This window comes from Camellia sinensis, chromosome 2, assembly GCF_055761805.1.
Source record: "Camellia sinensis isolate YWXY chromosome 2, ASM5576180v1, whole genome shotgun sequence".
NCBI lineage: Eukaryota > Viridiplantae > Streptophyta > Magnoliopsida > Ericales > Theaceae > Camellia > Camellia sinensis.
Window position 1 is genome coordinate 194852383 of NC_138962.1, and position 17452 is coordinate 194869834.

Consider the following 17452-nt stretch of genomic DNA (forward strand, 5'->3'; position numbering starts at 1 on the left):
GTTTACCAGTGTCCTAAACATACTTGTATCTGACTTTCCAAATTTCTCAAGTATCTTATTAACATAACGAGCTTGAGAAAGTACAATACCACCAGATGTTCTGGTGATCTTAACACCCAGAATGACATCTGCAAGGCCCATATCCTTCATGTCAAACTTAGAGTTTAACAATCTTTTGGTAGCTTTAATCATTTCATCATTGTTACCAACAATGAGTATGTCATCAACGTATAGACACAAAATGACATAACCTTTGTCAGTGTCTTTAACATATACGCACTTATCATACTCATTGATTCGAAACCCATTTGACAACATAGCATTGTCAAACTTCTCATGCCATTGTTTGGGAGCTTGCTTCAAACCATACAATGACTTGACAAGCTTACAGACTTTCTTACTTTTTCCTGGAGCTGAAAACCCCTCGGGTTGCTCCATGTAAATTTCTTCATCTAAATCTCCATTTAAAAAGCCTGTCTTTACATCCATCTGATGTATTTCTAAACCACGTAAAGTTGCTATTGCAATCATCATGCGAATGGATGTAACCTTGTCACAGGTGAATACGTATCAAAGTAATCCAGGCCTTCTCGTTGTCTGTATCCTTTGATAACTAACCGAGCTTTATATTTGTCAATTGACCCATCCGCTTTCATCTTTCTTCGAAAGATCCACTTACTCCCCAAGGCCTTACTGCCTGGGGGCAGATCAACCAACTCCCAAGTATGGTTCTGTAAGATGGAGTCAATCTCACTCTTAATTGGTTCTTTCCATAAAGGACTTTCAGGTGAAGTCACAGCTTCATGGAACGTTCGAGGTTCTCCCTCTAACATAAAAGTCAAGAAGTCTGGACCAAAAGACTCTATGGTTCTAGCCCTTTTACTCATTCTTGGCTCATCTACTTCATCAGCTTGATCATCTACTTGATCAGTTATTTGATCAGCTGTTTGATCATCCATGTGATCATCTATGTGATCGTCTTCGTGATCATCTATTTCTTTCATGGACCTCGGAACCCTGTCTTGGGGACGACACGGAAATACATCTTCAAAGAAAGATACACTTCTAGATTCCATGATAGTATTCTTGTGTATATCAGAAATATCAGACTTGTGCACAAGAAATCCATATGCACTACTATTTTGTGCATAACCAATGAAAATACAGTCCACGGTTTTCGGACCTATCCTAACCCGCTTGGGTGTAGGTACTGCCACTTTTGCAAGACACCCCCACATTCGTAAGTATTTATATGAAGGCTTGTGACCTTTCCACAACTCATATGGAGTCTTGTCCACTTTCTTCCGTGGTATTCTATTAAGAATATAATTCGCGGAGAGAATTGCTTCCCCCCATAAGTTCTATGGCAACCCAGAACTTATCAACATTGCATTCATCATCTCTTTTAGCGTCATGTTCTTCTGCTCAGCAACACCATTTGACTGAGGCGAATAAGGCGTTGTGGTTTAGGGAATAATCCCAAATTGAGCACAAGTCTCGGCAAACGGGGATTCATACTCACCACCACGATCACTTCTCAATGCCTTAATTTTCCGACTTAATTGATTCTCAACTTCATTCTTAAAAAGAATAAATTTATCAATAGCCTCGGCTTTGCTTTTAAGCAAATACACATAACAGTATTTAGTGCAATCATCAACAAAAATGATGAAGTACTTGTTGCCACCACGTGATTGTACAACTTTCAAGTCACACACATCACTATGCGCTAAACCCAAAGGCTGGGTACTTCTTTCAATAGATTGAAAAGAAGATCTTATCAATTTTGCTTCTACAAAAGTTTCACACTTGTGCTGTGGATTAATCTTGAAAGATGGTATGTGATCTAACTTGATTAATCTACGTAAAGAGTCAAAATTTACATGACCCAATCTACCATGCCATAAATTAGGGGACTCAAGCATATAAGCAGAAGAAGAAGCTTTCTCATTAATCTTAGGGATAAGTGTCATTACATTCAATTTAAACATATCACCTGACATATATCCCTTCCCCACATAGACCCCGCCCTTGGTCAATACGACCTTGTCTTATTCGAACACCATGCGGAAGCCATGCTTGCTTAGGAGAGACCCCGAGACAAGGTTCTTACGAATGTCCAGCACAAAAAGGACATCGTTCAAAGTCAGTTCTTTTCCTGAAGTCATCTTCAGGATCACCTTGCCTTTACCCTCAACAGCTGAGGTTGCAGAGTTTCCTATAAACAACTTCTCCCCGTTTGAAACCGGTTCGAAAGTTGTGAACATTCTCTTCTCTGCACAAATATGGCGAGTGGCCCCAGTGTCCACCCACCACTCCCTCAGGTTTGACCCCACCATGTTCACTTCTGACACAACGGCTGACAGATGCATGTCGTCCACATTGTGTGACAATTCCTCCATTTCAGCCATATGTGCCCGGTTTTTGTGTTGGGGAGGGTTTTTCCTGTAGGGCTTCTTCTTCAGACAATCAACTGCCCGATGCCCGTTACTTCCACAGTTGAAGCATTTGCCATCGAACTTAAAAGTAGGCTCCTTTGGCTTGTAGGCTGGCCTTTTGGAGATTCCTCCTCTAGTGCCCAACTTTGAGCTTTTGCCATGCTCAACCATGTTGGCTTTGACAGTGGAGGTACTCCCTCCTTTCTTCCTGTTGCCCTCTTTAATCCGGAGCCTGACAACGAGCTCTTCGGCTGTCATCTCCTTTTGTTTGTGCTTCAAGTAGTTCTTAAAGTCTTTCCAGCCGTTAGGCAGCTTCTCAATCAAAGCAGCTGCTTGGAATGACTCACTTAGGACCATCCCTTCTGCATGTATCTCGTGCAGAATCACTTGGAACTTTTAGACTTGACTCAGGACAGTTTTAGAGTCCACCATCTTGAAGTCCAGGAATCGGCCGACGATAAATTTCTTTACCCTAGCATCCTCGGTCTTGTACTTTTTGTCCAAGGCATCCCACAACTCCTTAGCCGATTTCTTGGCATAGAACACGTTGAAAAGCGGATCCGCCAAGCCGTTCAGAATGTAATTCCGACATAAGAAGTCTGCTTGTTTCCAAGCATCCAGAGCCATGAGCTTTTGTTTATCTTGCTCATTCTCCTCTATGGCTGGTACATCTTCACTCAGAAACCTCGCAAGGCTTAGAGTAGTCAAATAAAACAGCATCTTCTGCTGCCATCTCTTGAAATTCACTCTCGTGAACTTCTCCGGGCGCTCGTGATGATTGAGCGGTCCTCCCGGAACAGCCGGAGTAACAACAGGAGGATTGACCACAGAGGTCACAGCAGGGGTTGGCAAGCCAGTCGCCCCGGGGTTCGGATCCCCACCAACATTAGCAGTAGCAGTAGCAGCAGCAGCATCAGAGACAGTTGCCATTTCTGGAAAATTACAGCCGAATTTTCACTATTCTGTATTTCCAGAAATCAAACTTAATACTAGAAAATCCCACAATTGAAAATTTAATTCAAAACTAGTCTCACCACGCAACCTAGAATCGAACATGGTCAGAAAAGTTTCCAGGAAGACTGGAGGGGTCACACCGGTCCCACTTAAAACCCAGTTAACCTTAGACAAAACTTTCAAGAGCATGTTGACTCCTAATCCATGGGAAACAACTTTAAGAATTAAATTTTCCAAGGGATGAACTAGGTTAAACACATCAAGTTCCAAACTGTACAAGCAATTACAACAAAATTGCTACAATAATTACAAGCAAATAAAACGTGCTTTACATATTGGTGAATAACCACAAATGAACACTCAAGCAAACAATTGCTTCAAATATTTAGTCCAAATTAATCCTTTTTCCCATTTCCATAGGTATTCCTGCAATAAAGAGTTAGCAGCAAAATACAACAAAACCTCCCTCAGCTTTTCTTTGTTTTTGGCAAAGTAGTGATTGAAGGGGAGGGTACTGGCAAACAAACTAAAACATAACTGTAAGTAAAGATTAAAACCAACCCTTAAGTTACACATCTAGAATTTAAACTAAAAAAAACTATAAAAAATTAATTACATAATAAACGTGTAATTAACTATATAAGTTACAGACCTAAATTAAATATAATTAAACCATATTTTAAATTGGTAAAGGTTACATATGAACTTATGGTACACTAAACATGTAATTAATTGAGACAAGTTACAAACATTTTATAACTCCTAAATACTTAAATCACATTACTAGGCAAGAATTGTAAATGACATGATTAACATGCAAATAATTCTAGAGAAATTAACATGAATTTAAATATAGGCAAGTTATAAACTTTACAACTCCACACCTAAATTAAAGATTAATAGGTACAAGTTACATGAAAATTTACTACCTAATAAATATGCTAGAAATGTAAATTACACTAAAAATTAAATCTAGAAATACATGTGAACTAGAAGCATGTAAATCTAGAAATACAAGGCATGAACCGGTACACCATAAATTAATAAATTAATTAAAAAATACAGTGAATTAACGTTGTACCAATGGAACTCTTCTTCCCTATTGATAACAGTGGCCTATTCCATGCCATGGGAAGACCAAACAGTAGCATACACAAGATGGCAAAATCAAAAGCTTAACCCTGTGTATATGCATCTAATAAACCAATTAACTCGCTAGTACTACCAGTGGCCAATTACATGCAAAATTATTACACACACCTATGAATCTATTAATCTAATACTATGATAAACGTCGAATCTATTTTAAGCTTGTTGGGAAAAACTACTCACATTACATAATTTCACATTGCATATCGCAAAATTATGAGATGAACAAAACAAACCTTCAATCCTAGGAAAATAACATGCTGAATAAAATACAGATAAAATATAAAATGGTTAAAGGAAGCAAACCGAAGCCTGTGTGATACCACAGTCTCCTTAAAATAGATTCGCCGCCTTACCGTTGGGTGCTGGAGGTACGCCGGTGTCTACTTCCCAAGATACGATGGTTTTTACCAGCTACAACAGAAGCACCTTCTGATTAGCTTAGTGAACGGACAACGGCAGTACTCTCTCTCAGGAAGAAAATTATAGGAGAAGAAGACTGACAGTGTATGGATGTCAAGGAAAAATTCTATATATATTTTCAAGGAATAGGGCCTCCTTTTATACACCATGGGGAAGAGGGGAGAGGGGAGGGGCCTCTAGCCATCAAGGTTGGCAACTAATGCTAGCAAAACTGCCCAATCAATTTTGTAAAACTGATGAGCCTTAAATATGTGAGTTATATACACATTTATGAGGCAATTTCTTATTCAACCATTTTTCTCCAACAGGTGGTGGGTCGGTTACTATGAGTTAGGTTAAATTTGACCGACAACCAATTATTTCGGAACTAGGAGGCCCACAGATGTTATAATGCCTCCACACAGCATCCTTTTTTTTTTTTGGCCGATAAGAAGAAAAAAAAAAAAAAAAAACTGCTTAAAAAACATTCACATTTGTTTTAATAGAAATTGATATTACATTTTACACGTTCATTAAAAAGAAAATTTAATAACTGTTCACCTCCAAAGTTAGAATTGATATTTGCAATGTACAGTATGTATGATTGATTTTGCTTGGCTTGAAATCACTAGTTTTTTTTTTTTTGTTTTTTTGGTTGTTTTGTGTGTGAAATCACTATCCGCCTCTGGTTGGGGGACATGAGAATATGGGTAAAATGGGATAAGCAAAGTATGATGCACATAATACCAAAAAGTCATCCGAAAAAAAATCCCCAAAAATTAGGAAAAATTATTCCAAAAAAAAAAAAATTTGTATCTCTGTTTTCCTCGCAAGTTAACTTGGAGCTAAGGATCTTACCTATTAATCAAGACAAAACCTTACAAGCATTTTGTTTCTAAGGTCTCGTTTGGGAAGCGACTCGTTTAGTCAAAAAGTCAAAAAGTCACTAAAAAAATCAAAAAGTCAACAACCCATACTAAAAAGTCAAAGATTCTATTTTCTCTCTACTTTTTGCACATCTTTTCGTAAAAAGTCAAAAAGTCATCCCAAACATACTAGTTTTTTTTAGCTCATATTTTAGTCAAATAGTCAAAAAGTTACTAAATTAGCCTGTTCCCAAACGAGGCCTAAGTAATACTAGAAATCCTAAATATTTTACCAATATTTTTACCAAATGTGAGGATATATTTTCTGAGTACCAACACGTGGCCAAGGTGATGCCGACGTGTCAACAGAGGTGCCACGTGTCCAGGTCATGACGCCGAGGTTATCTCGGCAAGGCCAAGGTTATCTCCGAAGATATTGAAATCCGAGATAAGCGGATAAGGGACAAGTGTCCTAGAACGATGAAGGACTTTAGCATGGATAAAGATAAAGCTCTTAGGGAGTTTATCTTTATCTATTGGAGAGTCCAGGATAAGCACTGAGCAAGAGTCCATTGAAACTAGGCTTCAAGTGGGACAAGGATTGAGTTAATTATAAAAGAGAGGCACTCCCATGGGTACGCAATTTATATTCTGAACAGTGAGTTTAGCACTATTGATTATCTTTGAGAGATATACTGACTTGATCATCGGAGTGCCCCCGGGTGGACGAACCACCGTCGGAATCTTCTCTTTTTGTTGCAGGTCAGCTAGGTGTTATCTATTCTGCCAGTTCTCTCCAGCTGAATACTGAGTTGGGCAGTGTGATCGGAAAAATCACTCACACAATTTCGTGCCGTCTGTGGGAAAGAAATGAGAATAGATGGCCAACGACGGACACAAGGAAAAGATTGGAGACGACACTCCTGCTGGGAGTGGCAGGCCTATCGACCTTGACATCGAAGGAGACAACCGCAACACAGAAACTCGTGACCAGAATCACAGCAAGAAAGACGTCGGCCAAGATAACGATGTACCAAAGAAGCCAGATCGAAGTGGGTACTACAATGAGGATGACCTCTAGGAATGGAAGGATAGATGCCTGCGGAGGGACGAAGAGGTAAGAGAGATGGCGAACAAATTGGCAGACCTGCAATCGGTCGTCAATTTTATGATGCAAAACAATGTCATGCAGCCACCGTTCCCACTGTAGGGCACACCGATTCCAGCGGCCAATACACAGAAGGGAGGGCAGAAACCAATCCCAGAAATTCCCCAGCACACCAAGAGCGAAAAACACTCTCACCGGCCTACAAGGGAGGTCGGATGAGGAGAGTCGCGGAGGATGCATTGCGCCAAGGAGGCAAACCCCAAAGAACATCGGCATATTCAAGGGCATGCGCTCTGCTTCGACACAACTCACGGAGAAAAATCAAAAAGGACACACCATGAAGTTGAGAGTTGTATGCCGAAAAGACTAAAGTCAGGAGATAGCCGAGCTCCTGGACGGAGCAAAGAAGACTTAAGAGATTACCTCAAGAGGAAGCAGCAGAATGCCTATGCCGAGGTAACTTCCCCTGAAAAGCTGAGAACACCATTCTCGGTGGAGCTAGACAAATTTGAGGCTCCGAAGAGATTCAGTATGCTAATGTTCCAAATATACGATGATAAGTCGGACCCCAACTTCACGTTGGATTATACCTAAATTAAATGGCATTGTACAGTGGGAACGAGCCATTGCTCTGCAAAGTGTTCCCCTCATCTTTTGGGGAGATTACATCAGATTGGTTCCACAAATTACCAAAGGGAAGCGTGAAGACTTGGGAAGGCCTGGCCAAGATGTTTGTGGCCAGGTTCGTGACAAACAAACTGCAGCCATTAAGGGTGGACGCACTAATGGCTCTGAAGATCAGTAAGGATGAAGGCCTTGGGGCCTATGCAAAAAGGTACTATGAGGTGTTCAACCGAATACTAGAGTGTAATCAAGAGGTGGCGGTCGTATCTTTCAAGAACAGCCTAAAAGACAACTGTCTACTACAAAAATCTTTGGCAAAGACATTGCCAAAAAGCATGGAAGAGCTTATAGCGAGAATCGAGAAGTACGCCAGAGCTGAAGAAGATACATCGGGGACCAAGGAGGAAAAGCAAGAAAAGGAAAACGGCTTGCCGAAGCGAGGCCGAGGTAACAACAGATCCAGCAAATAGAAGATAGAACTGAGGGCAACACAGACAGTGACAACTGTGTTCCGAATCCCAATTCACAAAGTCCTGGATCAAATTCGAAATCAACCCTATTTCAGAACACCAGCAAAGGCACCAGGAGAATTCATGGGAAGAAACCTTGGCAGGCATTGTGCTTACCACAATGAAAACGGGCATATGACTCAAGGCTACAGAGCCCTGAAAACACACTTGGAAGACCTGGTGAGGCAAGGCCATCTGAGAGACCTTGTCGATGAGGCTAGAACAAGGGAAGAACATGTAAGATTGCCTTAGGCGACAACAGCTCCACCTCCCCCAGCACAGCAACCACAAGCAAGAGGATCTCGGGTAATTAATGTAATTCACTTGAAGGTCAACGAAAATAAGATTCGAGGGGAGACCCAGAAGGTAAAACATCTGCAGCATGTCTACCAAGTCGGGGAGAAGAGACATCGGGCAGAGGAGTACCAAGGACCAGTAGTGTCCTTTTCTGAAGCTGACCTTGAGATAGTGCAGCATCTGCATAATGATGCCTTGGTAGTATCCCTCCAGGTTGGGGAATGCCAAGTAAAGCGCATCCTGATTGACCAAGGCAGCTCTTGTGACATCATGTACGTCCGATGTTACAAGGAGCTTGGCCTTCACCCAGACGACATGGAACAGTCCAATAGCCCAATGGTTGGGTTCAATGGAACGCCGACATGGCCACTGGGAACAACCAGCTTGGAGGTGCAGGCAGGCACCAAGAAGATAACAACAGAGTTCACCGTAATTGACACACCCTCCCCTTACAACATCATTGTGGGAAGGCCATGGTTGCATGCAATGAGGGCTGTTCCCTCAACTTTGCATCAACTATTGCGATTTCCAACGGAGTATGGGATTGAGGAGGTCAGAGGAGATCAACTGCAGGCAAAGAATTGCTCCATGGCAGCAATGAAATCCACCTGCAACATTCAAAAACCAGAGAAGGCAGAGATTGAAGACGAGGACGTAGAGGTTCTAGAGGATGTCGGCAAGGAGCCGGCCGAAAAGAGTAAAGAAACACTGAAGAAAATCCTCGTCCAAAAGGGGGATGAAGAACGCTTCTTTCTTCTCGACTCGGGCCTAGTCGAAGAGGAAGAAAGAGAGATGGAAGCTTTCTTGAGAACAAATATTGAGGTGTTTGCTTGGACGCCTTACGAGATGCCTGGCATTGACCCCGAGGTCACTTGCCATAAACTGAATGTTGATAGGTCGGCAAAACCAGTAATACAACGAGCAAGAAGACCGACGTTGATACACGTCGAAGCAGTGGAGAAGGAAGTAGACAGACTTCTCAAGGCCAGGGCCATTCGAGAGGTAGATTACCCGACATGGCTATCAAACACAGTAGTAGTGAAGAAGAAGAATGGTAAATGGAGGGTCTGCGTGGACTTTATCAACTTGAACAAAGCATGTCCCAAAGACAGTTTTCCTCTACCCAAGATTGACCAGCTGGTAGACACCACTTCGGGGCATGGAAGGATGAGCTTCCTGGATGCCTACAGGGGATACCATCAGATAGCCATGTATCCCCCAGATGAGGAGAAGACTGTATTTATCACCCCAAAAGGTCTATACTGCTACAGAGTGATGCTTTTTGGGTTGAAAAACGCAGGAGCAACTTACCAAAGACTGGTAACCAAGATGTTCAAACACCTGATTGGCAGAACGGTGGAAGTTTACATCAATGACATGGTCGTGAAGACCAAGGAACCTAAAGGTCATCTGGCCAACTTGAAAGCAGTCTTTGACATCCTTAAAACATATCGGTTCCGACTCAATGCAGCGAAGTGTGCATTTGGAGGTGGATCTGGTAAGTTTTTAGGATACCTGGTGACTAGAAGGGACATTGAGGCCAGCCCAGATCAGATTAAGGCCATCCTGGAATTGACGAGTCCGACGTCGACAAAACAGGTACAAATGTTAATTGGAAAGGCCGCAGCCCTAAATAGGTTTATAAGCAGAAGCTCAGACAAGTGCAAACCTTTCTTCAACTTAGTGAAGAAAGCCACAGATTTTTTATGGACAGAAGAATGCGAGGCCGCCCTGGCCGACCTGAAGAAGTATTTGACCACAGCTCCAGTTCTTTCAAATCCAGAACCTGGGGAGGAGTTGTTTTTGTACTTAGCAGTCTCAGAACACGCAGTAAGTGCAGTGGTAATCCGAGAAGAAAAATGGGAGCAAATGGCTATTTACTATGTAAGTAAAACCCTGTTCGATGTAGAAACAATGTATCTACCCTTAGAGAAATTGGCACTGGCTTTAGTAATGGCTTCAAAGAAGCTGAACCATTACTTCCAGGCCCATAAAATTGTGGTGCTAACTAAGCACCCCTTGAAATCCTTACTGCAACAAGGACACTTGACAGGGAGAATAGCCAGATGGGCAGTCGCTTTGGGCCAGTATGACTTGGAGTACAGACCCAGAACAGTAATCAAAGGCCAAGTTTTGGCCGACTTCGTGGCCGAGTTCACACCAGAATCCATCATACATCAGGCTCCGTTGAGCCGAGATGAATAATGTCCAAGCAAGCAGGGAGAAGCCCAACCAAATGCAACAGAACAACGGAAAAAAGAAAAACTCAGACCCTGCACCATCTACATCGGTGACTCCTTTCGACTATTTGTCGATGGGAGCTCAAACCGACAAGGAGCAGGGGCAGGAGTAGTACTGGTATCTCCAGATGGAGAAGTATTGGAACAGTCCATTCGATTGGGGTTCACGGCCTCAAACAATGAAGCAGAATATGAAACATTGATTGCAGGACTAAAGCTGGCGGTAGCAGCAGAAGCAGATGAAGTGATAGTCTTCTATGACTCCCAACTCATAGTCAACCAGACAATGGGCGAATTTGCAGCCCAAGATGAAAGGATGTCAGCCTACGTAAAGGAAGTTAACAGGTTAGTAGCTTTGTTTCAGAATTGCCAACTACATCAGGTCAGCCGAGATGATAATAGTCACGCTGATGCACTAGCCAATCTGGCCAGTGCAATACAACCTGGAAAAGTAAGGACAATAATGGTCGAATACTTGTCGGGCCCGAGCATCGAACCACTGACCACAGAGCGTGAAGCAATGTGTGTGGACATGGAACCAAGCTAGATGGATGCAATTATTGCATTCCTGAAAGAAGGGAAGCTGCCAGATGACCACAAGGAGGCACACAAGATCAGATTGAAATCGGCAAGATCCAGTCTAATAGCAGAAGGACATCTCTACAGAAGATCTTTCACTGGACCCCTTTTAAGGTGTGTACACCCATCATAAGTTGAAGATTTTTTATATGAAATACATGAAGGAATCTGTGGAAGCCACACCGGGGACAGATCACTGGCCCATAGGGCTATTACCCAGGGGTATTGGTGGCCCTACATGCAAAAAGACGCAGAGGCCTATGTCAAGAAGTGTGAAAAATGCCAAAGGTTTGCACCACTGATACACCAGCCAGCAGCAGACCTTAACCCAGTATCCAGTCATTGGTCGTTTGCCCAATGGGGCATAGATCTCGTTAGGCAACTGCCCCAAGCAACTGGACAAAGAAAGTACCTGCTGGTAGCAACAGATTACTTCACCAAGTGGATAGAAGCTAAGCCCTTAGCCAAGATCCAAGATGTAGACGTGAAGAACTTCTTATGGAAGAACATCATCACCAGATTAGTTATCAAGAACTTCTGTGCAAAGCTCAAGATCAAGAACTACTTTTCAACCCCAAGCTTTCCTCAAAGCAATGGTCAAGCAGAAACATCCAACAAAGTTATCCTGGATGGGATAAAGAAGAGACTGCATGCAGCAAAAGGAAAGTGGGTGGATGAACTACCAAGTGTGCTCTGGGCATATCGAACTACGCCAAGAAGATCAACAGGGGAATCCCCCTTTGCCATGACTTATGGCACAGAAGCTATTATTCCGCTTGAAGTCGGCATCCTGGGATCATAACCCAGGGAGTAGAGAGTGAGACTAATGATATACTCTTAGCTCGAGATCTGGATCTACTAGAAGAAAGAAGAGAGAAAGCTGCAATTCAGCTCGCAGCCTACTAGCAGCAGCTTGCCAGAGCTTATAATAAAAGAGCCAACCCAAGGGAGTTCCAAGTCGGCGGCCTAGTCTTGAGAAAAGTCGTCGGCAACAAGAAGGATCCTAGGGAGGGCAAGCTTGGCCCAAACTAGGAAGGACCCTACAGAATCACTTCGATATTGAGCAACGGGGCATATCGACTTGAAGATAGTGAGGGCAAAGAGTTGCCAAGACCCTGGAATACTTGTAATCTGAAGTTTTTCTACCATTAGATTTTCCTTGTTATTTACCGACGTCATGAATAAAATTTTAGCAGAATTCTTCTATATTTGTGACTGATGAAGATACATAATGTTATTCCGGAATACGTGCATAATGAGACCCCAAGTGGAACTTAGGTTCACATTAGGAGGCAGAGAGAAGAAATGATGTTTAACACTTGTTGAAACTTGAGAAAAGTTTACAAGTTGAAGTTAAACCGAAATGATGTTTAACACTTGTTGAAACTTATAACAAGTTTACAAGTTGAAGTTAAACCGAAATAATGTTTAACACTTGTTGAAACTTATAACAAGTTTACAAGTTGAAGTTAAACCGAAATGATGTTTAACACTTGTTGAAACTTAAAAAGTTTACAAGTTGAAGTTAAACCGAGATGATGTTTAACACTTGTTGAAACTTATGAAAAGTTTACAAGTTGAAGTTAGACTAAGGTAAAACACTTGTTGAAATTTTTATGAAACCAAGGTTATGTTTAGAAAGATACTTGGGTACTTGCCGAGATAAATCATCAGTTTGTATTACCGAGGTGTTTCACCCCGAGAAGGTTGCACAAGACTAAAGAGCATTTTTGAAGACAAAAAATTATTCTAAGTATGAAAGTCATACAAGAGCTATAAATGGAAGACAAACAATGCAAACATTCAAGAAAGAAGGAAGTTGTATTCATAAAAAAGCACATCGGCAACTTAAAGCATTTACATTACTTTGAAAGGAGAAACAAAGTACAAGAAAGGAAAGGAAAAAGACATCAAAACTAAGATTCCTAAGCATCATTGGCATGTTGAGTCTGGATCTCGGAAAACTGTTGGGAGGACATCTCGGCTACCTTCTCGGCCGCAAGCTCAACATCAATCTCTTGAAGGGTCTGATCAAGGCTCTTATCGGCGAGAGGCACGTCCAATGATGCCTGCTCAGGGGTAGCTTCCTTGGGCACCTCCTCACCCTCATTATCTTGGGTCAAGTCCAGGACTTGATCATTCAGAGAAGGGGACTTGGCCCCAGCAGTATCTTTCGACTTCCTCAACAAAACCTCCTCCTCAGATTCAGAGTCGTCATCAGATTAAGTTAGAGTTTGAGGGAATGGAAGAGGAATGGCGTCGGCATTCCGAAGGGGCGAGTCGGCAGGGACTTCAAGCTATTTTAGAAGAGACATCCAACCAAGGGTGAAACCCATGTTGCATGCCTGCTTCACTTACTTCTCATAGTCCGCCGTGACATTGGCCACCCCTTCGTTGTAGCCCTTCTGGTCGGCCTCCTTTAGCTCAGCATCTTTGGTGGCCAAAGCGTTTTGCAGTTTCTTTTGGGCCTGGGCCATCTTTTCCTCGGCATCCTTCTTTTCGGCCTCAAGCACCTTCTTGATGGCCTCAACAGATTTTGCCTTTTCTTCGACATCATTTTGGGCCTTGATGGCAGCCTCGGCCTGGTCTTCTAGTTTTTTCATTTTTGATTGTAAACTTTTGTTGGCCTTTTGAAGACTGGAGACCTCCCTCTTCATCTCGGCCAGCCTCTCCCAATTCTCGAAAGATTGTACTGAGAACGAATAGGAATGCTGGATGGCCTGAAAATAAACAGAACATAAGTTGTTAGAAAAAATTACAAGTATGGAATGCACAGAAAGAAAGAAAAAGTTGCCAGACAAAGACACTTACTTGAACGGAGCGTTGAAGCATCAGAGCGTAGTTTTCATACTCGCTCAACTCGGCGTTTCGGTCGAGATCGCCGGGGAGGAGCAGAGCGGTACTGAGGGCTATGCCGACGTTAATGTCATCAGCACTATCATTAGCCATAACTGGCTTATCTTCCAGAGTAATTTTGAGGGCCCAGGGGCATCATGTTTTCGAGACCCCGAGGTAGTTGCCGCGGATGACATCGGCCTCTTTGATTTCGGAGAATCGGATGGTTGGGCCTTGACACGCCTCTTTTCCGTGGTAGGCTGGGACTTGTCACTTTCAGCCAGTTTGGAGATCGGTAAAGTGTCCTCAGTGTCAACCTGAGTCACCTTGGCCTTTGGTTGAGCCTTTTTAATTCTTTTTTGTTTTGGTAGAGGCTGGGTTTGCGCTGGTGGAGCGTCAACGGTTGATGGGATGCTGGCCAGGAGATCTTTTGCAACAGCTTTTTGACGGCCCATCTCAGCAAAAAAAATGGTTCGTCGCCGGCGTTGTCGTTGGGATATCGGGATCAGGTATGGAGCCGAGGTTAACGGTTGCTCAGCTGGATCAGAGGTTGATCCTTGGTCTGTCCGAGATGTGGACGCGACTTGTGAAGTTGTAGCAGAAGGTGGAGAAAGGCTTTTCTTCTTCTTTTTTGGGACGTCGAGAAGAGCCGACTTATAAGTGGGGATGGAGTTGAGAAGCAGAGGGGCCTTCCGCTTGTGGACTGGCAAATTCAGAAGTTTCTTCAAGTCTTTGCTGGGAAAGAAAGACTGACGGAAACCTTTTGGTGGCTGAGGAAGAGCTGCAAACAAAACGGACATTAGAAACAAATAGAGTATCACAGACTTTGAAACAAACAAGTAATATGGACACACGGCTCTTACCATTGCCCTCTACAAAAACTGATCGAGGAAGAGGGTAGAGATGGAGGTCCTCGTCTGGAGCAAATTCCCAATTCCCCGAGGTAATGAAGTAATCATCTCCAGCTCCCTTGTTGGAGTCTGGGAGGTTGGCTACGATTTTGTATTCTGTGGACCTCGGCTTAAGGTAGTAAATATAGCCCGTATCTTTTTTGAGACCACACATGGTGTAGCAATATTGGATGTCGGCTAAAGTGATCCTAGCATTCTCTTGTTTTGCTAAAGCAATTATACCGTTAATAACTCGATAGGAATTGATGGCAAGTTGCATAGGGTTCAACTTATAATAGTGAAATATTTCACGAAAAAGGGTGTTTAGTGGGAACCGAAGTCCGCACTCGATAAAGGCCACTACAGGGAAGGGCATAGAATCAATGGTGGGCATAATAGAGTCATCATCCCCAGCCAACCTCAGATGGACGTCGGCAGGGATGGAAAACTCTCGCCTAAAGTATTCTAATTTTGTCGGGGTGTCTACCCTATGCTTCTACATACCCATGATATCGGCCTAGCTAGGAGGAACTGGATTTCAGAATAAAGGTGTTTTAAAAGGGTTATTGGGACCTCGGCAAAAAACCTAAAGTATGTGCTGGGTAAGGATTTGCGGAAATAGTTTCAGTTTTTGCTAATAATCGTGGGTTCTACAAGCAAATCTCAAACCTAGATCTATGGAAACGAAGATTGAAGGCGCAAAAATCTAGAAAACAGAAAAGCAAGAATGTGCTTCAGAATCAAGAACAAAGATAGACTATCAAGAACAGTGGCAAAAGTACAGAAAAGTTATGAACAGTGTGTGCATTCAAGACGTGAGCAAAAGCAAAATCGTGAAATAAACACACTCAGATACATGATTCATAAATCAATTGCTTGAGTAAAATAGCAATGGCAACTAATGATGAAGCAGAAGTTCTTGAAAAGCAACAAGAAATAAAAAATCAGGAGGAACAGTGGCTTATCAGAAAGAGGGAAGGCGGAATGGGATTTGCCGAAGTCTGACGACGGTTGCAAAGTCGGAAGATCGGTGGAAATCACGCCGGAGGTGGTAAACGAAGCAAGTTGCAGAACTCAAAAAGCTTGAGCAATGGCAGATTTGAGGAAAAAAGCTAGAGAGAGAAAAAACTAAAGGATTGAACAAAAAAGTGAAACGACGAAAAGAGGGAAAAAAGTTTTTGTTAAAACTTGAAACGGCGGCAAACGAACTTAATGCGCCTAAAACAACGTGAGCTTCAGACGGCGCACGCATGCGCGAGACGATTTAGAAGCGCGTCACAAACACGATCCAGTAAGAGGATAGTATGTGGCTATAAATGAATGAGTTGTTGTGCACGACAGCTCATATGCGTGAGAAGAGCTCTTGGAATTCTTGATCTTTAAGAAGATATGTCAGCCTATAGTGATGAACTTGGCTTAAGCCGATGTACTGGCAGGAAGTACCGATATAGGTTCCATCACCTAAGAATTTCGAGGTAATAGAACCTAGGGGGCAGTTGTGGAGATATATTTTCTGAGTACCAACACGTGGCCAAGGTGATGCCGACGTGTCAACCGAGGTGCCACGTGTCCAGGTCATGACGCCGAGGTTATCTCGGCAAGGCCGAGGTTATCTCCGAAGATATCGGAATCTGAGATAAGCGGATAAGGGACAAGAGTCCTAGAACGATGAAGGACTTTAGCATGGATAAGGATAAAGCTCTTAGAGAGTTTATCTTTATCTATTAGAGAGTCCAGGATAAGCACTGAGCAAGAGTCCATTGAAGCTAGGCTTCAAGTGGGACAAAGATTGAGTTAATTATAAAAGAGAAGCACCCCCATGGGTCTAAGGTACGCAATTTATATTCTGAACAGTGAGTTTAGCACTATTGATTATCTTTGAGAGATATACCGACTTGATCGTCGGAGTGCCCCCGGGTGGACGAACCACCACCGGAATCTTTTCTTTCTGTTGAAGGTCAGTTAGGTGTCATCTATTTTGCTAGTTCTCTCCAGCTGAATACTGAGTTGGGCAGTGTGATCGGAAAAATCACTCACACACCAAATATTTCACATAGATGTTGAACCCACATAAGAACCACATAGTATAGGTCCCACACCCATGTAAGATATTATTAGAAATGTTGATAAAACATTTGGAGTGTCTAGCATTTTCGTTTGTTTCTACCTAAAAATCACTTCAAGCCATTATTTAATGTATAATTAAACTTGAAAATATAGAACTATCATTGAATGAGAATGAAATAGAATAGAATGGAACTAAGAATTATCATCTCCATTTTTATTTCTATTTGTTCTCCAAACTTGTGTACATCAGAAAAGAATTTTTTTTTAACAATGAAAAATAATAATAATAACTTGTTTGGTATTTTTCATAAACAGAAACCTTAAAACTAACACCTAAAATAATTAAAAGCAAGCTAATAGTTCCTCAATGAAATCCATGCAGATCAAATTTAAACCACTAAGAGCATCCGCATCAGTCCCAGCAAATTTTGAGTCAAATTATAATCCAAAATCCACTTTTATATTTTGGCTAATTTCTTTTTTATGTACACACT